Source organism: Sus scrofa, chromosome 17 (assembly GCF_054392235.1).
Source record: "Sus scrofa isolate SSC_HxYL_T2T_F1_AM1 chromosome 17, Sscrofa_HxYL_maternal_Yorkshire_Landrace_v2.0, whole genome shotgun sequence".
NCBI lineage: Eukaryota > Metazoa > Chordata > Mammalia > Artiodactyla > Suidae > Sus > Sus scrofa.
In genome coordinates this window covers 37,125,911-37,135,240 of record NC_139399.1, presented here as the reverse complement: position 1 = coordinate 37,135,240, position 9,330 = coordinate 37,125,911, and the positions used below count along the sequence as shown (strand labels likewise).

At 46.4% G+C, this 9,330-nt stretch overlaps 1 long non-coding RNA gene across 5 annotated transcripts in view; it reads left to right on the top strand.

Annotated features, from left to right (window-relative positions):
- Positions 1–4,207: 4,207 nt before the first annotated feature.
- The window catches only part of LOC146395225 (uncharacterized), a 52,097-nt gene continuing 46,974 nt past the window's right edge, over positions 4,208–9,330 (top strand). For 4 of the 5 annotated variants that reach the window (XR_014832699.1, XR_014832701.1, XR_014832700.1 and 1 more), the window contains exons 1-2: positions 4,208–4,655; positions 6,268–6,949. This is a non-coding gene — a long non-coding RNA (uncharacterized LOC146395225). Of the gene's footprint in view, positions 4,656–6,267; positions 7,932–9,330 lie in introns of all 5 variants that reach the window. The other variant, XR_014832703.1, reaches the window with a different exon arrangement.

Below are 9,330 nucleotides of genomic sequence, written 5' to 3'. Positions count from 1 at the left end.
ATTTGGGGTGGTTCATGTAGAAGCAGAGTGTGAAACTATACAGGTATTATACAATAGACTAGAAACCCCACTCAAACCAGATATTTTATGACCAGATATTTTTTATGACCCAAAGATGGGATGCAGGATGCATGCACAGTTTGCTACCAGGCCAGATAAAAAAATGGAATAATTGGACTGGGGGCTGCCCAGGAACATGAGGTGATTGGCCCTGGGTACCTGTCAGGTGTCCTTCCCAGACACCTGTCCTGGTCTTGGAGGGCTGGGAGCCTTAGAAGGCAAAGTCTCCACCCTGGCATTAATTCCGTGATCAAGTTTCTCCTGAAAAAGCGGGGCTAGGGAATGAAGTGATTATTTAGGTAATTCCCAAAAGAATGCACTTTGGATGAAGTCCTCAGGGACTGTCTCAGAAGTTAGCTTCGCCTGATTGGGGGAGATTTGACAAGAGACAAAAAAGAAGAAAAGTGATTGAAAGAACAATATAACACATGCATCTCTAGGAAAGCAAATCTCCAGATTCAAAGGATTACATTCCCCTCAGTTGTCTCTTGAAATATCTTTCACATTTTGCGTGTTGTTTCAAGGCCAACTGATACCTTGCGGAGATGACCCCAAACCTAGATAAAGTCCTAAATCCTTTTTGGTTACACGGAGAAAATAAAAATTCTTGGACTAGACTTGAGGTAGATCATTAGGAAGAAGATAGACCCTCTAAAAGCGAAATGTGATGTTTATTTTAAAATGTCCTAAGGTGAAGACCTGACCAGCAAGTTTTTATTACTGAGCTACAACCCAGTGTGAGAAATGGGGTTTTTTTTTTAATGGAAATGCTGGTGCACAGCCTTAATTATCAGATCGCCGCCGGGAGCCAGCATAATGAAGGAATTTTCTTATTTTTGCACAATGAATACTAATTGAAGGGGGAGAGAGGAGCGGCCATGTGGCTGCAGGGCAGTCACAGAGCGCCATCTACAGGAGGACAGCAAAGCTGCACGAGTGGCCTTGGCTCAGGAGACAAGCAGGACAGTCTCCTTTAGTCTCTGCACAGCTGGATTTCTGCACTTGGAGTTTTAACTCAAAAATCGGAATGAACTTGTATTATTAACACAGAAGGTTATTCGGTGGCCCTAGGGGTGTGCCAGATGCTACCAGACACCATTTTTGCAATTACTGTCATTATATCTGGTCACTAACATGAGCCCCAGATGAGAATGATGTCAGCCGGAGTTTCCACTGTGGGGCAGCCGGTTAAGGATCCGGCAATGCTGTAGTTGTAGTGTCAGTTGAAGCTGTGGCGTAGATCGCAGCTGCGGTTTGGAGTTGATCCCTGGCCCAGGAACTTCCATGTGCGGCAGGTGTGACTAAAGAAGAAAAAAGAAAAAGAAAAAGAAAGAAAGAATGATGTCAGCCGCCCTAGTGACTCTCCCCTCTGTGTCTGTATTTTAGGACAGTTGCAGTTCCACACTTTCCACAGCTTTTGACACACTCCTGACACACACTCAGATCTTCTCCTGTCCTTTTTAAAAACTATTTTTTCTTCTTCCTCCCAGTTTTATTGAGACAGAATTGACATACAGCATTGTATTAGTGTCAGGGGCACCATAGATAAATTTGATATTTGTATATAGTGCAAACGTTCACCACAATAAGCCTGGTTAATATCCACCACTGCATATACTTACACTTTTTTTTTTTTTTTTTCTTGTGATGAGAACTGCTAAGATCTACTCTCTTGGCAACTTTCAAACATGCACAAATATGCACTATGGTGCTGTTAACTCTTGTCACCGAGCTGTACACTCCATTGCCCAGAGCCTCCTCCCTGTGATGGACAGACAGACAGATGGCAGAGACTGCAGAGACGAGGTCCCGACTCTGGCGCCAGCAGAGGGAGAAGCGGGGGCAGGGAGGGGATGGAGAGAGAAGAAAGGAAAGGGGGAGGGGCGTGTGAAGCTATTTTGTGCCAGATATTCTGCTTTCGGGTGTGCAATACAAAATGTCCTGTGCCGTCTCCACAACAGGTCATTTGTATGTATCAGGAGAATGAAACTGAGAGGTCAAATAAATTACCCCCAAGTGGTACAGCCGACAAGCGACAGAGCCAGTCTCTGTGCTTCCGGGGCTGCGGTGTCTCCACAGGCATGCACTCCGGGTAGGATTGCGTGAGCACCAGCCTTTCCCAGAAGGAGCCGTGCTTACCCGGTTTGAGTGTCTGTTCTCATAGGTAAGATCAGAACCCACTGAAGACTTCATAGCATCTTTCTCCTTCCCAATTAAACTACCTATGGAACAGCCTTGGAGAAACAAAACACCTCCCCCCCACACACACCCACACCCACACACACGAGTTCCAGACACAATTTTCACTTCACCCACTTTCCTGCCTCGAAAATGTGGTTTCCAACTGCATCAAAAATTCACGAGATGACAGCAGGGCTGAGAAACCTCTTGGGTTTTTTCACTTGAACTTGGACAAACTGTCTCAGTAGAATGAGTCTCATGAGCCAGAGAAAACGTGGACCCTGTTGCCCTGGTTCATGGAAATCTATGGAAACAAATGCCACCTGGTGACCAAGGGGATATGGCCCACACCCTGGAGGATGGGGAACAGCTCTGAATGGATGTGGGTGTCAGGCTAAATCCAGTGCCCGGGTCCCCAGGGGGGCACAGACACAGTGCAGTCCTGGAGTGGTAGGCATACTGTATGATTGGCACGAGGGCCACGATTAATTTCAGTCCCTTAACCATCAAATCGCCACACAGCAGACGCCCAGGTGGCAGGGTCCTCCTTCTTCCCAAAGATGGTCTGAAAGGCAGACTCACTTGTTCCCCAGCTGGCTTCCTGCTGTCTGGATGTGGCCAGCCCGGGTCTCACCACCAGCAGCTCCAGTGGTGACAGGTGATGGTTACGGGGCCCCATGTGCTTACACAGAGGTCAGGGCAATGGGCCCGGCTGAAATGTCTCCTGCTAGTTTAGGAAAAGGAGGTAAAGCAGGAAGATTTCCCTTCTCACAGGTCTGGGATGGAAGCGATTCAAGGCAAAAGCAAGGTGACCTCTTCTGAAAATGAATATTAGCCTGACAGACAGTGTGTGAAAATTTTCCTCCAAGGAGAAAAAGCTGTTAAGCATCTTTCCCTTTCTTTTTAAAAAAAGTTTCATTGAAATATAGTTGATTTACAATGTTCTGTTAGTTTCAGGTGTACAGCAAAGTGACTCGGTTACACACACTCATGCGCATATACTTTTAAAGATTCTTTTCCATTATGGTTTATTATAAGATACTGAGTATAGTTGCTATACAGTAGGTGCTTGTTGGTTATCTATTTTATATACAGTGGTGTGTGTCTGTTAATCCCAAACTCCTAATTTATCCTCCCCCCAGTCCCCTCTGATACATAAATTTGTTTTGTCTGAGTCTATTTCTTCTTTGTAAATAAGTTCATTTGTATCCTTTTTTAGATCCCATGTATAAGCATTATCCTTTATTTGTCTTTCTCTTTTGACTTACTTCACTTAGTATGATAACCTCTAGGTCCACCTATGCTGCTGCAAATGGCATTATTTCGTTCTTTTCATGGCTAAGTAATATTCCACTGTGTATATGTACCACATTTTTATCCACTCCTCTGTCCGTGGACTCTTAGGTTGCTTCCACCCCTTGGCTATTGTGAATAGTGCTGCTGTGAACACGGGGTGCATGTGTCTTTAAATTGCAGGCAACGAGAGTGAGAATTTCATTTCTTCCCCTGATTTTGTCAGGGGCAGATTAGTCTTTAAAGTTTGCCTCAATGGGAGTTCCCGTGGTGGCATAGAGGTAAAGAATCTGACTAGGAACCATGAGGGATGCTGGTTCAATCCCTGGCCCTGCTCAGTGAGTTAAGGATCTGGCGTTCCCGTGAGCTGTGGTGTAGATCGCAGGATGCGGCTCAGATCTGGTGTTGCTGTGGCTGTGATGTACGCCGGCAGCTACAGCTCCGATTGGACCCCTAGCCTGGAGACCTCCATGTGCCGCAGGAGCGGCCCTAAAAAGACAAAAAACAAAAAACCCAGTTTACCTCAACACTTACCACTCACGTATGATCGACTTCACTGTGCAAAGTGAATCAGGGAGGAAGCCAGGGAAGGAGTGTTGACGGATTTCGGGACTCACGTTTTATCGCGAGAGTCCGGGACCCGCTTTTTATCGCGAGAAAGCCCAGCGTCCTTGGAGTTCGCGGGCTGGTGTGAGGTCAGGAGGCGCTGTTCATCTCTTTCCAGATGCTGACGTGCTTTTGGCCAGAACTTTTCAGAACACTTAAGTGTGCTTCGAAAGAAGCGGGTAGTGCTAGGTGATTTGGGGAGATGTTGGTTTACGCAAAGCTAAACAGGTTACTTTACTGCAGGACTTTGAGCAGGCTTTCAGGAGATGAATGCCCGTGACGTTCCAGGCGGGGCTGCGGGGAGGGGCTGCCTCCGGGCTTGGCAGGCGCACTGCAGCATCTGGGCCCCAGAAGGCACTGGTGTGGCCGGACGGGGGCCTGTGGGGCTGCTGATGGGGCTCTGTTTCCCTCAATCATTAAACAACAAAATGCTTTCTGTGGAAATACTGATAGCGCAGCGGAAAGCATGGGACACGGCGACACAAATGAAGGACGAAAAGCATCTCTTCTCCCAGGTGAGAGGGAGGCCAGCGGCCACCATGCCCTGGGGGGAGGAGGACCAATGTTTACAGCTTTTTTAAGCATCACGGTCGTTCCTTCACAACTATTACAAGGTTTCAACAGTAGGGACGGTAAGACATGAAGTTGTCAACACTTGGCTTTATGGAGAAGACAGAGATCCAGGAATGGCGGGTGGCCTGGGCTTCCCTAGGGAATAGCCTGTGAAGGAGTCCTGACAGGGGCCCAGAACCCACCTGTGCTCCAAGCATCAGCCACAGCTTAGTAACTAACATGCCTCACACTGCTGTGCACCACTGGGCTGCGAACATCTATAAACGCTGCTGAGATTGCAAGATACAGTTGATGCAAACATTTTGCTGAATTTGTAAACATGGGGAACCTGGAGTTCCTGTTGTGGCTCAGTCGGTAAAGAACCGAACTAGTCTCCGTGAGGATGTAGGTTCAATCCCTGACCTCACTCAGTGGTTAATTGAGTGGTTGGGGATCCAGCATTGCCATGAGCTGTGGTGTAGGTCCCAGACCTGGCTGAAATCCTTCATTGCTGTGGCTGTGGCATAGGCCCGCAGCTGCAGCTCCAGTTTGACCCCTAGCCTGGAAACTTCCCTATGCCATGGGTGCCCTAAAAAGAAAAAGAAAAAAAAAAAAAGAATTCACAGGAACACTGTCTACTTAGGTATTTTCTCCCTTGGATAAGACAAGCTAGCATTATGTGTAGATCCTCAAACTTGTAATATTTTTGAGTAAGAAAATCACATGGTTTAAAACCCAGAAAATGTCAAAAGATAGAGAATAAAAATATCACCTCGTCATCCCTGTTCTCTGGTTACCATGACCCCACACCTGAGACTGGATGGTCTTGTTCTTAGTTTCTTACATAAACTTCCAGGTTTTTCCCAGCACACACAGAAGTGCATTAAAATGTAGAGGTTTACTTTCCCTTGCTTACAAAATAGGTAGCATATTTTACATGCTGTCGTCATTTTTTTTTAAGTCCAGAGCAATTGCACTGCTATACTTCTCTCTGTTGAAAGAGACTTCTCTACCCTCACACAGACCCTGAAGAAAACCCCCCTGAACTTCACACTGTTAATAGAGTCGTGGTTTTATGTCCCAGCCCACTCGTTTCCCCTCCCCCCTCCTTCAGTGTCCACACAGCACCTCTGATGATGCACAGGACCAAGGTGCCATCATTTATTTCCTTTTTCTTTTTTGCATTTTATTTGATTTATTTTTAAAATTTTTTCTTATCATCCCGGGGAATGCCAATATATCTTATCATCTGGAATCGCAGAACCTACAGAGGCGTCCACCTCTTTAATTTTTAACTCTGCTAGGGTGAGGGGGTCACCAGTGAGGTCAGAGTTAATTCTCTAAACTGGTGCAGAGGGGTTTGACTAAAAGATGATGCTGAGAACACCTGATGAGACTCGGTCTTCACGTCTGATGCTCTGGGCATGTTGTGGCTCCTGGAAATACCATACACACAGTTCAGTATGTGCCAGGTATCCTTTAACGTATTCTAAAATACATGAATGCATTCAATTCTTATTCAACAACAACCTGCTCCCTGGTGACCTAGGTATTCTTATGATGCTTGTTTTTCAGATAAGAAAACCAATGCACAGTGCGTTCAGGTGACATGTAAGGTCACACGGCTGGAAAACGACAGAGCTGGAATTGGCACCTGGTTTCAACGTTCATCCTCCTATGTCCTGTGCTGTAGTGACCCAGGGACACCAAAGGAGCAAGATAACGATTGAGCAAGCCTGCAAAAGTGAGCGTGAGTGAGATGCTCCTGCAATGCCTTGAAGTCCTAGGGGAATCATTTTTCCTTTACCCCCACTCTTTGTTTACCATGGAAGTGTCTGCAGTGTGTGCGTATCACATCAGCAGGATGCACAACGTCGGAATTTAAACAACATGTCTGGCTCGTCTGGATGATTTAAATCTTAGAGATGGTGTTCATATACTATTACTTGCTTTATCCCCCTAAAATCTAAAAGCCTCATAACCTATCAAGCTAACAGATTTTGAGACGTCTAACCAGAATAGAGAAGAAATTAGGCAAATCTAGTGGAAACCGGAGTGAAGGAAGGACGTAAAAATGAAAGCACAAAGTTCACTATCCTCAGCAAGTCAGCCACAAATGTACCTCCAACCCTCCAGCATATGGATTATATATATATTTCCCACCTTTCATGATTTGGAATGATGTAGAAGAAGTCGCCCACACTCCATTGTGAAGTCTAGTCTCCTCAAAATCTGTCTGACCTCAGAGAAGCAAACGGTGAGTAATTCAAAATATTTTTGAATGAAAGTGTCAGTTTAAGATCCTCAGCATAAAACATACCTACAAAGCCTATTTGCAAAGTAAATTTACTCTGGATTCTTGATACCTATGAAAGTTTTTTCTATTATATTTATTTAAAATTACAACAGTTTACATTAGAAACAAGCTCAAACAATTAAGGTAAAAGATAAATAACTGCATACAGTTTAATTTTACAAAATGCAAACATACATCTTTCATTGTTCCATTATCTGAGTATTAAGCGCCACATAATTGCACGAGGCATTTTCAAATGTCTTAAAGGCTCTAAAATTACAGAATTGACTCTGGCGAAAGAGTCTTTATTTTCCTCCACTATTAATACAAATAATTGACCACACAGATTAAATTGAAATCAGAATTGGATATTCCCCTGCAGAGTTCATGTCTCTCTGACAGCTGAAGGTGGAGGCTTGTGGTGGATTGTGGAGTTTGCTCTGGTTTTTGTGGGATGCAGAATAGGGCTCAATTTTCCGTAATCTAGGATTTTTCAGCTAGGAGAGATCTATGGTCCCCTGGGAACATGGTGATACCACAGTTAGGTTCACACAAGACAATCTGGCTTCTAGCTAACCCAAGGTAATTCTAACACTTTTCATGCTTAGTAATGACTCAGTTCCGGAGATGGGCCAAAAGGGGTAGCTTCCCTCTGCCCCAGACTCTGGCAGCAGGGACCTGGCCTCTGTTCCTGGGAATTCGGAACCCTCTCCCTCACCGCCACCTCCCCTGTAGGGGCAGAAGGTGGGGCTTGGAAGGGGAGGGTCCTTGGTGACCTCACCGTAGAATGAAACTTACTCATCCCCACCATTACTCAGCAAGCCCTAGAGAAGGACTGAAGGGAGCATTTTTATATAAGCTCTTCCTCAATTAAAAGGCCACATGGGGCATTCCCATTGTGGCTCAACCGAAACGAATCTGACTGGCATCCATGAGGGTGCAGGTTCAATCCCTGGCCTCGCTCAGTGGGTTGAGGATCTGGCGTTGCCATGAGCTGTGGCGTAGGTTACAGATGCGGCTCTGATCCTGTACTGTTGTGGCCGTGGTGTAGGCCAGCAGCTACAGCTCCAATTGGACCCCGAGCCTGGGAACTGCCCTATGCTGCGGGTACAACCCCAAAAAGACAAAAAGGGTGGATGGAGAGGACAGAAAAGAATTCAAATGAAATCCTCTCCCCTAGAAACAGTTAACAGTCGCCGGCTGTGGGGTCAAACAGGAGTTGCAGGAAGTGATCCTGATTCCCGGTGGTGGAGGAATATTTTCAGGGTTTTCAACTTTTGGAAACCTGATCCAGTGACTCAGAATTCGTTCTGAAACTCTATCCCCGCAGCTCAGTTTCTTCTCATCATAACTCTGAGGCCTTTCCCTGTTCCGGTGATGGGGGAGGGGGAGGAAGGGAAGAGGAATGGATTTGCATGGTTCACCTGATGGAAGTGAAGAGGGTGGCTCTGGGTTTCCTCGGGGGGTCAGGACTGCCTGGTGACCACGGCCAGGCCGGCTGTCAGACTCCACACGGGGACGACGGGGGCCCTAGGAATGGACAGCCCAGCCCAGTTTATGAAGCCTGATCTGGGCTGCGGAGCAAGTCTCTGATTTCACAATTGTTCCCCCAGAACCTAACACGATGCCAGGCTTGTAACAGGCACTCAGTACATTTTTACTCAATGATTTAGCAAGGCTGATTTCTCATAATTTTTGTTGTGATGATGGCTGAGCTCCTCTGGTACATGTTAAACGCTAGGCCAGAGTGTTTCACGGTTGTCAGATAATTATTCTTTTCCTTCGCAAATGTGCGTGCATGTCTTAACTCCCCTGCCAGGTGTTGGGGAGACGGGGTGAATAGGAAAAGGCTGCTTCTCTTGGGGCTCCCAGAGTCACGTACAGCACCGGGCACTGAGCGGCAGCCTGGTCAACCTGACCAAGTTCAGGAGACAGACTCGAGTTCAAATCTCAGCCCTGCACTCATGAGTTCTGTGACCTTGTGCGAGTTATTATTTTCATTATTATTGTCATTAATGTGCCTTCAGCCGAGCTAGCAACAGGGTTAAGTCACAGACTGTTTGAGGATGTGGGTTCGATTCCTGGCCTCACTCAGTGGGTTAAAGGTCCGGTGTTGCAGTGAGCTATGGTGAAGACCGCAGATGTGGCTCGGGTCCAGCATTGCTGTGACTGTGTGTTAATTAATGTAACATACCTGGAAGGCTGCCTGGCACATGGCGCCCTTCAGCAAACGGGGCTGCTCCCAGTATGGTGCAGCCATGTGCACTTGGGGAGGTGAAACGCACTGTTTACCGAACTCAGAAATGGGTACAATAAAACAAGGATGCTCAGTGGCTTTTTAC